The sequence below is a fragment of the Prionailurus bengalensis genome, chromosome D2 (genome assembly GCF_016509475.1).
Source record: "Prionailurus bengalensis isolate Pbe53 chromosome D2, Fcat_Pben_1.1_paternal_pri, whole genome shotgun sequence".
Taxonomy (NCBI): Eukaryota; Metazoa; Chordata; class Mammalia; order Carnivora; family Felidae; genus Prionailurus; species Prionailurus bengalensis.
The window spans coordinates 41,123,089-41,139,673 of NC_057351.1; the positions used below are offsets into that span (position 1 = coordinate 41,123,089).

The 16,585-nt window shown below is 35.9% G+C and overlaps 1 protein-coding gene across 7 annotated transcripts in view; it reads left to right on the plus strand.

Moving 5' to 3' along the window:
* NRG3 (neuregulin 3) overlaps window positions 1-16,585 on the plus strand; it is a 1,064,061-nt gene that overhangs the window by 662,628 nt on the left and 384,848 nt on the right. The gene's annotated exons all lie outside the window — the stretch shown is intronic.

The window sequence follows — 16,585 nt, forward strand, 5'->3', positions numbered from 1 at the left end:
CATAATTAACTCTCCCTCTGTCATTTTTGTCCCTTTAATCTCTACTCTTGCTATGGGTTCATCCTTACTCATAAGTTTTCATCTATATGCAGATAATTCACAAATATCTACCCCATCCCTGGATCTCTTATACAAGCAAGAGATCTTTAAATTCAACTGCTTACCTGATAATCCGCACTTGGATGTGTCAACGTATCTGAAGCATTACATTGTCAAAACTATACTCTTGATTTACACTTAACCCTCATAAAGTTTGCTTTATGAATATTTGCAGTGTTTTTTCTCCAGCAAATGGCCTTATATCTACTTAATTTTAAGCATCAAAATCTGAGTTACCTTCATCATCATCCACAATATCAACACTCACTGAAATAGGGTGAACCTTACCATAGATATTTCTATTAATAGCACTCTAATGGAAAGCCCCACCATGTCTCATAGGTTTCTTAGAAATACTTTATTACTAAGTGGTGTTTCTGTCCCTTGTCAATCTATTACCTACACTGCATCTTTTTCAAAATTTAAATCTTATGCTTTACTTAAAGTAGTTCCCATTGTTTCCAGATAAAGGTTAAGTTCCTTAACATGGACATTAAGAACTTGTATGGTCTTCTCAGATCTACCTCTTATTATCATAAAGATTTACTGACATTTAAAAACACTGAAAATAGGGACCATGCTACTTGGCACACATGAAGTCAAAAATTTTAAAAAAATGTGTTAACTGCTCTGAACACTGAAAAGGAAATCTATATATTCAAAAACTGCTGAATATTTGAAATCCACAAGATATGAAACATATATGAAGAATGTGTGGTCACTCAGAGAGACCCTGCCACAGGGAAAGAAAGAAAACAGTGAAGAGGTAGTTGTTGTTGTTGTTGTCGTCGTCATTACTATGAGCTGATATTGTCGGTCTGGTCTGTGGAAGGTACAGTGGGAGAAGGAAAAGGTATGCTTCCAGACACTTTCTTCTCCGGTACTTTACTTTTTTCATTTTGATGGACTCTTTACTATCTTCTCTTTGGCTGGATCATTTTTCTACATTTTAAATGTGTTAGTTCCTAGGCTTTCAGTTCTAAGAGCTCTTATATTTTACTCTACTTTTCCTATGAATATGTAAGCCACATATTTGTATTTCTAGTTCAGATATTTCTCCTGAAGATTGAAGCCTGGGCTACTTACTGGGCATCTCGGTATATATTTCTCTGTATATATATTTCTTCTTCCTTCCTGCCAATATATATATTTCTTCTTCCTTCCTGCCAAGTGCTTTTCTTTCCTTATGATTCCACTGGCCTTATCCTTCTTTGGTGACTCAATTATTCCTGTGACCTTGCCCTCTTGGACATCTAATATAATCTTTACAGTGTGTTTGGGCTTTTCCAAAGGCAAGTGGAACCATTGGTTATGAGGTAAGAACACTAAGACTAAACCTCATATAACTAGTAAATAGGTACCTAGTCAATAGGTAGTGATCCCTCTGTATGTTTCTTGCAGTAATTACAGGAATTGCATCCCTCTTATCTGGTATTAGGCCTGGCTAAGCAAATTGCTATCCATGTCTGCTAATACCAAGTTCATATATTCATTTTGGATGCAATTAGGGTTCCTACTTTACTATCTTCTTACTCTACCATTGGCTATTCTAACCTTCATATAAAGATCTAGTAGGCTCATAACCTTCCAGCCTGATGGTTTTCAAGCTATGATTCAAATAAGTCTATGGAATTTAGCTTATTCATGGGCTATAGCCAAGATCAGTATTAGAAAGAAACTCTCTATCAATGATAAAACTTAAAAATAATAACCGCTGACCAACTCTTCATCTTTTTGGCTGTCAGGGAAGGAAAAGAAAATAATAATAATAATAAGTCATATCAAGGTTAAATATGATTATTGTTTGGAAATTTATCACATCTTACCTTGCACATAGTAAATTCTTCAAAACAGCTTTATTTTTGTTATCAATTCATAAACACTCTTTATATGTGTGTGTGTGTGTGTGTGTGTGTGTTGTATTTTTTTTTTTATCTTGTTTGTTTTTGGTCTTTGATTCATTTTATTATATGTTGCCCTATGTATGTATGTGTATTTATTCAAATCTATTAATCTTTTCTTTACGCCTTCCAGGTTTTAAATTCTATTTAAAAAGGGCTTCCCTAAACCCCATTATTTAACTGACAAACATTTGATATAAGGAATAATTTCTTTCACTTCTAAAGAATTTATACTTATCAGTAGAAAGTATACATCAATAGAGACTAGGCAATAGGTTGCCTGGTTTCAACAGGTTGAACAGAAAAATCAGTACAAATAAGAAATAATCTTAAAGAAAAATGTTTTATCTCACCGACAGTGAAAGAAATACAATTCAAAGCAACATGAAACTTCTCATCTTTTCAGTTTGGAAACAAACATTCTATCTAGGCTGTTGAGAAACATTTATTATATACATCATGATTCAAACTTCAAATTAATATAAAATTTTGAAGAATGCACTAAAAATATCTGTCAAAATGTAACTGTGCATATGCTTTTTGTACCAGCCTCTCTACTCTTAAGAATTTACCCAATAGATATATTTTCCAAAGCACATTGATACTTCTGCAGGAATTTATGATTTACTACTCTTTGAGCTATCAGATAAAAAATGTAACATGCTAAATAAGCATTAATAGGGATGTGGTTAGGTAAGTCAGAGATTCAGTCAATGAACAATATGCAGATCAAACCATTGAAATGGTTGAAATACGAAAGTGTGTGTTTATGTAGAAATCACTTAAGAATCATGAATAGGGGCGCCTGGGTGGCGCAGTCGGTTAAGCGTCCGACTTCAGCCAGGTCACGATCTCGCGGTCCCTGAGTTCGAGCCCCGCGTCAGGCTCTGGGCTGATGGCTCAGAGCCTGGAGCCTGTTTCCGATTCTGTGTCTCCCTCTCTCTCTGCCCCTCCCCCATTCATGCTCTGTCTCTCTCTGTCCCAAAAATAAATAAACGTTAAAAAAAAAAAATTAAGAATCATGAATACAGGAAAAGCCCAAGGTAAATAACTAGTGGTTACTTTGTGTAAATATATATATATACACATATTTTTGTAAAACTACATGTGAAACAATTTTTCTCAAATGATATGCATTACAAAAATATATTGACAATGACCACCTTTGGAGAGAAAGAGTAGGCGTGGAAAATAAGGGAGGAAAAAACGATCTTTTTATTTTGTAACTAATTTTACCCTGTTTAAAGTTTTTTAATTATTTTAAGTACACTCTGCACTCAACGTGGGGCTTGAACTCACAACCCTGAGAATAAGAGTGGCATACCCTACTGACTGAGCCACCCAGACATCTTGACATTGTTTAAATATTTTTACTAAGTATGTTACTGTTGTGTTTTTTTTGCAAAAATAAAAATATTAAACTATTTTAATTCCTATGTTTTTATAAAAATTTCTAAAACTAAAGATTCTAAAAATTCTTCCTCCTTTTGTAGAAGGAATTTTTTCACTTCTTTTTGTGTTCTCACATACTGAATGCACCCTTATTAAGTTGCTAATTCTGCTGTGAGAAAGTTCTTGGTATTTTAAGTTTATGCACCTAAAACTGAAGGCAGCTGTTTTTATGGAAGGATTATATTATTCTTCAAGGTGGAGGTTGGTTTTGGAGACACCTAATGTGAACTCAGTTATAGATTCTGAACCAGAATAAATACCCTCGCTTGTTCTCTGTTGGTGTGTGTGTGTGTGTGTGTGTGTGTGTGTGTGTGTGTTTTGCCTGCTATCTCCAGTAATAGCCTCTATCTATACCTCCTTTGAATTCAGCATTACTTATTTCTTCCACCACTCTTGACCTTCGAGCAAAGTATAGTATTTTAAAATTGTGATCACTGTTTTAAGAATAAGTGACCAAGTGATAAACAGCCAGAAATGAACAATTTGAACACTGGAAGATTTTTCCTGTGCTATGAATTTAAAGCAGTCATTTAAAAGAAAAATAGAATCTGGTTTTTCCATGTGTCATGAGGCTTCTTTTTTTTTCTCATTCCTCTATGCTTTTTATTTTTCTAGACATTCTGGTCAAACTTGTGGACAAAATGTAAATACTTGATCAGAGGAGTTGCTTAAGAAGTGTCTCAGCTGAAACCAGCCCTTTACTGCAAGTGCTAGCTGCTTCACAAGTCAAGAGTGTGAGGAGCTATGAATAAGGAGAGAACATTTTGCCATGAATTATTCAACTAACCATGGGATGCTGTTATCTCCACTCCACTAGCTTTTAATTGCACATGTAGGAATTCTGCTTATCTGGCACTCAACTTGATGCTAAGGTGCAGCTTGCCCAAACAGGGTGGGAGGTGGGAAATGAATATCTCATCAGACAGGCAGCTGCCATTCACGGATGTATTAAGGACCACGGCATAGGATTGTAACAGGAAAGCTAGAAGACAGACATAGACATTGGCAATGGAAGGGCATGTGAGACTGACATGAGATTGTCTTTTTCCCTGATCTTGGTGTGCATTGCCAAGTCTTGAGTGAAATGTAGACTTGTATGTGCTACCTCAATCTACTCCATCCTCTTTGTTAGAGACTTGAGGTCAATCCCTGGAGCACATATGATGCTTTCTTTAAGCCAGGCTCTCAGAGGCTTTCCTAAATGGAGTCTTGGTTCAACTTGGAGAAGCTTCTGATTTTAATTTTTGAAAGTCTATTTAAGATAGGTTTGTTAATCAAGCAAAATTATTTTCCTGGAACTTTGTTGTCATCCCACACTCCCAGAGGAGATGTCTTTTGGCACCAGCGCTAAAAATTTTCCAGAACAATTGACTTGTAAAATACCATTTTAAATACTTTGAGGAGATTTAATTTGGAACACATTCTCAATTTATACCTTTCCACATCATAAATAGATAGTTCTTTAGTATGATTTCGTATATCCATCTCCAGATTCAGTTGCATATACAACACACACTTTTTGTCACTTGCCATTTGTCATGCACTGTGTAGGGCATAGGGGATGTAGAAATTACAAAGGCCCACAAAGAGATACCTTTACCTTATGGAGCTCAAAGACTAGAGCGAAGATGGACACACAACACAAACCTATGGTACCAATGGTTATCTCATATGTGGAGTTGTACCAGACACAACGGGAGAAGTGTTGTGAGTTGGAGTACCCAAAGCTTCCTGGGAGAAAGGGCTGGAGCAAGTGGAAGATAAGTCAAAGGAGGCTTCCCTGACAACACTTATAGTGGAATTCGATGGTTGCTTATGCCTTAGTAAAGTTGACAAGAGAGGAAGAGTGGACATTCCAATTAGAAGGCAAAATGTGTATAAAGATCCAAAGCTATGGCAGGCTTGGAGGGTATGGGAGAATAGCAAGCCACAAATTGCTTTTTGGAAAAATAAGGTATATAAAAGAGAGTGGCAGACAATACGTGTGAAGAGCATACAAGTAGTCAGGTGCCAAGTTGCAAAGTGCTGTGTACTACATGTTATTCTGAAGGCAGCAAAGAGCCATTGAAGAATGTTCAGCAGGAGTGATGTGATCAGATTTCTGTTACAGAAGAATTGCTGTGATGACATTGTTCTTTTGGCGGTTTCTTTATTGGGTCTACACCATAAAACTTCATACTAGCATTCCCTATGGGGCCCAAATCAAAAGGACAGTATAGGTTAATTGAAAGAGCAGAGAATTGAAAGTCAGAAGAAGTGCGTCTTCTTTTATGTTCTCTTCCTTTGGGAGTACATGACTTTGGACAATGCATTTTTCTTTTTTTTTTTTTAGATAGTGATGCCAAGAGCCTAAAACAGTTCCTCAAGCCTAGTGATGTTCAATAAATGTGGAATAAACAAATGAATTTCTGGGCCTCTGTGGTCTCTTTACTAAAGTGAGGAGGATTGAAAATTGTCCTAAGAGCTGTCTTCCATTACATTGGTGTGAAGAGATCCACATGGTTCTAAGTTAAGTGTACAACTGTACTGTAGTCTTCAGGGAAATCATTGTTGTCATCGTCGTTGTTGTTACTGTTATTACTATGAACTGATATTGTCGGGCTGTGCAAGGTATAGTGGGAGCAGGAAAAGGTGTGAATCAGCTTCCAGATACTTTGCTCTCCGTTACTTTATTTTTTTTTTTTCATTCTGATGGACTCTTCTTTACTGTCTTCTCTTTGGCTGGATCATTTTTCTCTTTCTACATTTTAAATGTCTTAGTTCCTAGGCATTCAGTTGTAAGACCTCTTATCTTTTACTCTACTTTCCCCATGAATATGTAACCAGCACATTTGTATTTCTAGTTCAGATATTTCTCCTGAAGACTGAAGACTGGACTACCTACTGGGCTCCTCTGTATATATTTCTTTCTTCCTCCTTCCTGCCAAGTGCTTTTCTTTCCTTATGATTCCACTGGCCTTATCCTTCTTTGGTGCCTCAATTATTCCTGTGACCTTGCCCTCTTGGACATCTAATATAATCTTTACAGGGTGTTTGGGCTTTTCCAAAGGCAAGTGGAACCATTGGATTTGGTACCTGGTGAAAGTCCTTGAGGAAAGGAATACAAAGCAGGCTGTCACTTTGAAATATGTGAGGGGCCATTGTTGGGGAAATATGGAAAAGGCAAAAGCTTATGAATTAATCCTCTAAAATGTGGTCACATTTTCCCCATGTTATTTTGAAGAACTTGATGTGGTAGATGACCGCCTTTTGTGTTCAGTCTGCCACATCAAGTTCTCATTGCTTTATTATAATTGATGTAAATCCTAAGCCTCTAGAAAAGCGACAGTTACTGAGATCTTTATCTTATAAACTGTTATATCACCAGTACTTTAGAACATAATAGGTTTAATAATCAATAAATTGATTAATCCATTCATTGTGGATTCACCCATTATCCCTTTCCCTCCAGTGTTACCTGTATTTCAACTCATTCTGGTCTCTCCTTCTTGATGGACTGAGTCGCTTATATTTCCTGACTCTCTGCTTTGTTTAATGGTTTTCCAACTGTCTCTTATTCCCCCCACCCCCCAATTTTCACTTTGTCAGTGGTAGTCATTCCAGAGTCTGATTAAATGCTACATTCTTCATGTGAATTCTCTGAATCACTTTCTGGCTTGAAATGTAATACATCATTTTTCATGTACCAAAATCACCTGCTTTATTCCTCTGGCTCTAGACTCTAATAGCATCCCTTGTTTCAAAATGGTGAGTATGACTTCTGTTGTAACATCATGAGGTTACCTGAGAGCAGGTATCCTAGGGCTACCACCTGGCCAGTTGAAGTCCTCAATATGTTATTTTAGATAAATTGAGTTGAATTAAACTGAATTTCTATTTAAAATTTATATAATAATAGGAATAAGAACATATCTCACAAAAGTCATTGTAAATTACAAGTTAATCTACAAGTCACACAAATATATCCTTCCGAAGAATTTAGACTAATTCAATGGAAACAGAAATGAAGTTGAATATAGTATTAAAACTTAGATATTACTTGTCTGAGGAGAGAAGCTTGATCATATTGAAAGTACCCTTATATTTACATAACAATTCAATTGGCTTGTTGCAATAGTTAAAAAAAAATCTTTCCATGACCTTGAACCTGGAGAACACAGGAAATTCGAAAATATTTCCTCTCAAAAGCCTTTTTAAGGGTTTTTCATGGATAATTGGGATATTGCTGTTCATCTCAGTGTTAATGGGTTAGAAGAGGTAAAGCTTTGGGTCCTTTCCTTTGACATATAAACCACATCTTAACTATTGTTGTTCTCAACAGTAAATAATAATTTTAGAATGCCTGGTAACATCAGTTTTGAACTAAATTTTTAAACTTATTTATAGCTTGCTTTTCTCCTGTATTTTTTATTTGGAACTTTTCTCTCATGGTTTTGTTAAATTAGATAGTTTTATTACAACTATCTTTGCCAAGCTTTTTGAAAAGTCATAGTAAATTGATCACAGTGAAGTCTAATGCATATCTCTATTGCTATAGCAACCATAATACGCTTCATACATAGTCTCATAAAAAGATGGAACCAACGCTCACACCATTAATAAAGGCCATTAATAAATTAACACATCCACAAATCAACATTCATCACAGTTAAGGTGATCAGGGCTGGAGTATTGCAGTAATCCTGCATTAAAGATTTAATTCATTAATTCAAGTATAAAAAAACAAATGAGAAAAATACAGACTGGATAGTCATTTGATTACTGATTCAGAAATAGGTACATGTTAAATGTCAGTATAAACTCTTATGAGAATGTTTTCTTTGAGTATAATAATTGATATTTTAGTCCAGGTGTCAGCAAATGTTTTCTGTAACCTGCAAGTAAGCAAGTATGTTAAGCTCTGCAGTCCACATGGTCACTGTTGTAACTACTTGACATAAGTATGGATGCTTCTCTGTTACAATAAAACTTTATTTAAAAAATAGGCAAGAAGCTGGAATTGCCCCTACAGTCTATAGCTTGCCACCCCAGTTTTAAGCAGTTAGAAATTTATCCATGTCATTGAATTTAATTCTTACAATAATAACACAAAATAGATAGTATTCATTCTACAGATAAGCAAATGGATGTCCTGAGGATTCAGCCCAAGGTTAGTCAGTCAGCCAGAACACAACCAAGTTTATAATTTTAAAGCCTGACCCCTAATCACTGCTAACTAATGTACATCAGTGCTTAATGCAACAGCAGGGTGTTGTTAAATTGTGTCTATCAGCTCATTTAACTTATGAGATCCCTATTAGGTAGGTACAATTGACATTCTCAGTTTGCAAATGGAACCCAATACCTGGGAAATCTGAGAACATTTTCTAAGGTCAAAAAAAAAAATGAATCGATCTTTGTTCAAATTAACTTATTCTATTTAATTCAGTGCCTGAAATAACGAAACCGTTCTTTAAATGTGACTGCAGTGACCTCACAAATATATAAAAGATCATCCTTATTTAAAGAGCCTCCTGAATTCTGGTAGATGCTTCAAGATTTGAAATGCTTATATCTTAATCTGCAGTTTTACTTTGATTATAACTTGGTTTCCATTCACTCTGCTTTATGAGGAGTAATTTCATGAAGAGGCAAAAAAGGGTGATTGTGGTGTGCAGTTAATTAGAATTTCTAATTAAAATCATCTTTAAAAAAACAGCCAATGCCAATAGAAGAGTAATTACTAATCTGTAAATTAAGGAAACTGTATACGACAAGACTTTTTTTTTCCTGTTGGATTGAAAAACATCCAGTTTAAATTAACATTCCATGAATAAAGTTAGTTACCTTGAATAAAGGTAGAATGTATATGGTAATAAGGTTGAATTTAATTTGACCAAATGTAATTCAGTTAAGTCCTGGAGATTCTGTACCTGACAATCTTGCTTCATTCCTCCACCTACACCCTTTAACGCCCCCATTTTAATTGGAGGGCACAGATTTTATTTTCTAAAATAAGGGCTCAGTGAACTTACCAGGCTTTTGCATTTATATCCATGTATCTAATATGCAAGAGTGTGTGTGTGTGTGTGTGTGTGTGTGTGTGTGTGGTGGGCAGGGGCGCGTGTGTGTACGTGTGCATGCATACTTAGGAATGTGTGTGAATGTCTGTGTATGTGCTGTGTAGAAATATGGATAAAATTAGCATGATGCCTGACACATAAGCATCAAATTCTTGCTTCTTTCATGTTTTGACAATGATTTCCCTCATAATCTTATTTTATTGGTCTAAGAAATACTTGGGAATTCACCTCAGGGAGAGAAGGCATCTGTTAGGAGAATTTTCTTCACTGATCCCTAGTTACTTCTAAGCCTTAAGACCATATTTTTAGGATTTTTTTGACCATTCCACAGACAGTCTCAGGTGACTCCTCTTCTTTTTTTTTTTTTTTTTTTTTTTTTTTTTTTTTTGCATAAAATAATATTTTTTTTTTCTGAAATTTATTGACAAATTGGTTTCCATACAACACCCAGTGCTCATCCCAAAAGGTGCCCTCCCCAATACCCATCACCCACCCTCTCCTCCCTCCCACCCCCCATCAACCCTCAGTTTGTTCTCAGTTTTTAACAGTCTCTTATGCTAGGTGACTCCTCTTCTAACTTCAAACCTACTTTAATAACTTAAGCATCTTTCTAAATTCCTGCATCTGCTTATTCTGCACTTGTGGATGCAGTGAGGAAAAGAAAGAACCATTCTGTAAAAAACAAATCTTGTCTTTATGTCATATTATTAGTCAAAATACTTGGTCAGGCTGTTTCTGAAAATGAAACTAAGATAGGGGATAGAACGTAGGTATCATATTTATTTTTAAGCACACTAAAGATTTATGTTTACTTTTTAAAAATGAATAGAGTTTATTTTTTAGAATAGTCTTAGGTTTACAGACAAATTAGCAGAAAATAGAGTTCTTACATAATCTCCCCAGCCAAACACAGTTTTCCCCTATTATTAACATTTCATTACAATTGATGAACCAATATTGAAATATTATTATTAACTAAAGTCTATAGTTTACGTTAGGGTACCCTCTTTCTGTCATACAATCTATGGGTTTTGACAAATTCAAAGTCATGTGTCTACCATTATTAGTATCATACAGAATTATTTCAAAATAGTTTCACTGCTATAAAAATTTCTACCTGTTTATCCCTTCCCCTTTCCCTCAGCCCCTTCCAAGCTCCATTTTATTTTTCCTTATAGTTTTGTCTTTTCTTCTAGAATATCCTATGGTTCAGATCCTACAGCAGGTAACATTTCTAGGCCTGCATCTTTAACTTAGTGATATGCATTTAAAATTCCTCCATGCCTTGTTATGGTGTGATAGCTTATTTATTTTTGTCACTAGATAATATCTGGTTGTAAGAATGTAAACAGTTTGTTTATTGTTATTACCTGAAATTCACCTATGGGAGGACATCTTGTTTACTTCCAAGTTTTGACAGTTATGAAAACTGTAACAAACATTCATGGGCAAGTCTTTGTGTGGACATAAATTTTCAACTCATTTCGGGTTAGTACCTAAGAGTGTGATTCCTGGATCATAGGATACGATTATGTTTCATTTTGTAAGAAAATGGCAAGGCATCTTTCAAAGTGGCTGTACCGTTCTACATTCCTACCATCAGTAATTGAGAGTTCCTCTTGTTCCACATCCTTTTCCCCATCTGACGTTGTCAGTGTTTGTTTTAGATTTTAGCCCTTCTAATAGGTATGTCATTGTTGTTTTAATTTGTAATTCCCTAATAACATGTGATATTGAACATTGTTTTATATGTTTACTTACCTCCTGCAGCTGCTGTATTGTGAGCTACATGTCCTTAACTCCCCTTTGATTTCTCCATTTTTCTTCTTTTTAAAAATTTTTTTTTTCTAACGTTTATTTATTATTAAGAGACAGAGCGTGAAGGGGGTGGGGGGCAGAGAGAGAGGGAGACACAGAATCTGAAGCAGGCTCCAGGCTCCCAGCTGTCGGCACAGAGCCTGATGCGGGGCTTGAACTCACAAACCACAAGATCATGACCTGAGCCAAAGTCAGATGCTTTACTGACTGAGCCACCCAGGCGCCCCACTCCATTTTTCTTCTGATACGGAATTTGAATTATGAATCTCTTTCATTCATGACCTCAAGTACATTCACATAGTCACAGCCATCCTGCTCAGAGCAGCCTAAGAAACTAAGACTGGGGCAAAAAATAAAAATAAAAATTGCTGAGAAGTGTTAATGTTCAGATAAATCCACCCAAACTAATGTCTATACACTGAATTCCTAGGAGCGAGAAAATGGCAAAAAGACCCTTAAGCACAGGCATTTGGTGGGCTTTTTTATTTGAAAATGTCAATTTGAAACTATACATAAAGCCACAAATAAATGTGAACTTATGTGCTGGAGTAACTAGACTTACATATGCAAAAAAAAAAAAAAAAATCTAGATACTGACCTTACGCCTTCTACAAAAATTAGATCAAAAAAGATAACAGACCTAATATAAAACACAAGACTATAAAACTTCCAGAAGATAACCATAGGAGAAAATCTTGCTGACCCTGAGTTTGACAATGAGTTTTTATATAAAGCATGAAACCCACAATATGAAAGAAAAAAAATTATTGGTAGGATTTATCAATTCAGTTTAGTTCAGTTAAAATGCAAAGCTCCTGGGCCACCTGAGTGGCTCATTTGGTTGAGTGTTCAACTTTGGCTCAGGTCATGATCTCATGGCTGAGAGCCCCATGTCAGTCTTTGCACTGACAGTATGGAGCCTGCTTCAGATTCTCTGTCTCCCTCTCTTTCTGCCCCTCTCCTGCTCATGTGCTCTCTCTCTCAAAAATTAATAAACACTAAAAAAAAAGTTAATGCACAGCTCCTACTCTGTGAAAGATACTTTGAAGACAAAGAAAAGGTAAGCCACAGACTGGGAGAAAATATTCACAAAATATGCATCTATCTGAAAGAGGGCTTGAATCTAAAATATACAAAGAATTCTTAAAACTGATCAATAAGAAAATAAATGACCCAATTAAAAAGTTAACAAATGATCTAAACATACACTTCACCAAAGAAGATAGGTGTGGAAGATAGTAAGCACATGGATACCATTACAGTCTGTCTTGTATGGATGCTGACCATTTCTGTCGAGTGGTATGGATTCCTTCTTCCATTACTAAGTTTTCCCAGTTAAATAGTCCTTGGACATCTATTGATTATTTTTTAATTTAATTTAATTTAATTTAATTTAATTTAATTTTATTTTATTTTATTTTATTTTTACATTAAAAAAATTTACTTTGAGAGAGAAAGAGAGAGAGAGCACGCAAGCAAGCAGGGGAGGCACAGAGAAAGAGGGAGAGGGAGAATCCCAAGCAGGCTGTGCACCGTCAGCACAGAGCCTGATATGGGGCTCGAACTCATAAACTGTGAGATCATGAACTGAGCCGAAATCAAGAGTCAGACGCTTAACTGACTGAGTCATGCAGGAGCCCCAGACATCTGCTTATTTTAAAAATCAGATATTCTAGGGGAAATACTTGACCAGACTTCTAACAATTTTATCAAATACAGTGCTGTTTTTAAAGGTACTTGCAGTATGTATATACTTACATCTGTACTGGAAAGGTATGCAGAAAACGAAAAAAAAACTACATTTATGTGTATGTATGTTTTATACACACTTCTATACACATTCACGTGTGTGTGTATATATATATATAGATATATATATATATATATCTATATATATACACATACACACTTCTTCTTTCCTATCTTAATATTTATGACAAAATAGCTTATATTTATATATCATGAAGCTTAAAGTGCTTTCAGATTTAATAATTTATTTAATCCAATGGGAGAAAGAAGCTCCTTCTTTCAAATTAACATCAAAGCAGAAGTTTACTTTCAGGGTGGGAATTCAAATATTTGAACATATTTTTTTACTTGGCAACTCATTTTCTCCCCTAGGACAGATAAGAGGCCATTAAATTGAGACCAGCAGACTGAGAATTCAGCAAATCAAATGACAGATAAGGAATTGAAATATGAACTGCATATCAAATTCTGAACTTAGGCAATTTGGTAAAGGAAATGTTTCAATGGGTTTGATATGAATTTATGTTTAAAAAGCACGTGTTCTACAAATGCTGGAAAGGGAGGGGAGGGTAAGTAGCTAAAATAGGTTGAGACAAGAAAGCATACCATTGATCATTCAAAGTCAGTGCCTAAAATAGCTATGCTTTTCAGTTTTACAAAACAATCAATAGTAAGGTGATATGAAAATATCATCCTTTAGGACCTTCTCTGTTAAGCAATAATACAGATTCAGTAACAATCCAAATCCCAAATGAGTTTTCCCTGCCAGTGCATCAAGAATTTACTCCATGAGGATATACCATTTTTCACCATTGAAAATAAAGAAATGATAAGTAGAGAGGGTATTGGCAAGAAATGACAGAGCCAAGATTTCATAACTTATTTTTTGTTAATTCTAAGTTAATTCTTTATATGTTAATTCTGTTCAACTGTATTTGCTTGGATCTTAAATATAGTTGCACAATGCAGGATTTAGGAGCGCTGACCCCTGACCGAGTAGAAAATCCGTATATAACTTTTTGCTTCTTCCAAACTTTACTACTAACAGCCTACTGTTGACCAGAAGCCTTAACAGTAAGATTAAACAGTCAATTAACACATATTTTCTATGTTATGTGTCTTATATATTATGTTCTTACAATAAAATATGCTAGAGAAAAAATGTTATTAAAAATGATAAAGAAGAGAAAATACATTTACAGTGCTGTACTGTATTTATATATATATATATATAAAAAATCTGTGTATAAATTGACCCACACAGTGTAAACCTGTGTTGTTCAAGGGTCAACTGGATTTGGCCCCAAGATTCTTAAAACTTCTTGTAAGCCAGTGTCTTCCAGTTAGGGTTCAGACACTGTGCCTGTTATTCCTGTAAACATATTTATGTGGATGGGGCGCCTGGGTGGCCCAGTCGGTTACGTGTCCGACTTCAGCTCAGGTCATGATCTCGCGGTCCGTGAGTTCGAGTCCCACATAGGGGGGCTGACAGCTCAGAGCCTGGAGCCTGTTTCAGATTCTGTGTCTCACTCTCTGACCCTCCCCCATTCGTGCTGTGTCTCTCTCTGTCTCAAAAATAAATAAACGTTAAAAAATATACATTTATGTGGTATAAGAAGTGAAATATGAATTTGCCTGTAACATAGGACTCCTGAGTGGGTGATTTTGGGTTCACAGGTATGCGACTCTACTTTGCATGGGGCGCCATGCTCAGAAGGGCCTCACACTAGGTTGTCGCTTTGCTGTCATTGTCTTACCATTCTTAATAATTTTGAAACAAGAGCCCCACATTTTCAATCTGCACTGGACCTCACAAATCATGGAGCTGGTCTTGTATGTTGGAATAGAAACTTCAATGGCAAATAGACTAAGGTTTCAATCTCATCCCTGGGCCTTAAAACCATGTGAATTTGATGGAGCTAGTTGATCTCAAAAAGCCAGTTCTACCCTTGTTTACAAGATGGGGATTGAAACTGTTTACAGGATTGTAGTGATGATCTTTCTAAATGTTTATTTATTTATTTTTAAGAGAATATGTGAGTGGAGGAGGGGCAGAGAGAGCAGGAGACAGAGAATCCCAAGTGGGCTCCTTGTGTGGGGCTCAAACTCACAAAATGTGAGATCATGACCTGAGCCGAAATCGAGTCGAATGCTTAACCTACTGAGCCACCCAGGTGTCCCAATTGTATTGATGATTGAATAAAATAAAACACATAAAGAGCCTAGCACAGATAAGGCAAATATAGTTTTTCTTGCAGCAGCTAGGTACATTGCCTGGATGGCTGGGTGGGGAATGCTGGTATCCCATTTAGCCTCAGGAAGAAATACACCAACACTGAACCGCAGTGTTAAGTCACAAAGGGTTGTCAGCCTGTAGGCCCAGCCTGAAGTGGCTGGCTCTTGATAAGCATGCCTTAAACCTAAGATTTGGTCCCCTTTCTCTCATGCTTCCTCTTACCCACTTTAAATCCTGGTGGCTTCTTCATAACCTGTAGCCAGGAAAGCTGAGACTGAATTCCTTTCTAGGCAGTAGGTATCATTTGTGTCCAAATTAGCCCTCAAATTCTGAGTTGGTGATTACATCCTTATTTTAAAAGACTCAAGCTTGTACTTTGCAAATTCTGACTTCCAGAGGGTCTGAGTATGTTTTATTTTCCCAGATTATCATTAGGTCCTCTATATTAGTTCGTAACTTTTTTTTTCAGTTTTCCTGCTTAAGTCATCCCCTATAGTCAGAATCAAAAATGTGGGTTGTTAAGGTAAAGAAAGAAACCAATTCAAGAAGCAGAAGAGAAATATAAATACATTTTTGCGTACCACTTCAATACAATGCCAGCCATTAACTTGTAGCATTGTTTTCTAATGAGCCATAATTATGTGCAGTAACTGCCATCCTTTGAGGGCATCCTGGCCTAAGCAGCTCAGAGGACAGAAGAGCAGTGGCAGTCCCCGTAGGCACATTCAAAAAAAAAAAAAAAAAAAAAGGAGCAAAATCTCACACAAGAGGATTTTTTTTTCTTTTTTACTGGGGAATTGACATGAAAATTGTGTAGACTGGCCCAAAGATACAACTAGCCCCAATCTCAACTCTACTATTTTGTAACCTTTTTTTTTCATAGCTTTATTGAGATCCAATTAACAGATAACACTGTATAAGTTTAAGGTGTACAATGTGGTGATGATTTGATACATGTATATTGTAAACTGTTACCACCTTAAGGTTAGTTAACAAATCCTTCGCGTCATGTAATTACCATTCTGTTGTTAAGGTGAGAATATTTTAAAATTTGCTCTCATAGAAACTTTCAAATACAAACAGTATTATTTCAATATAAAATGGTATTGTTAACTCTAGTCACCATGCTGTCCATTAGATCATTGAAACTTAGTCCTCCTATTACTGGGAGTTAGTGCTTTGACCAATGTTTCCTCATTTCCATCACCCCCAGCCTCTGGCAGCCACTGTTCTAATTTCTGCTTCCGTGATCTTGTCAATAGGCTTTT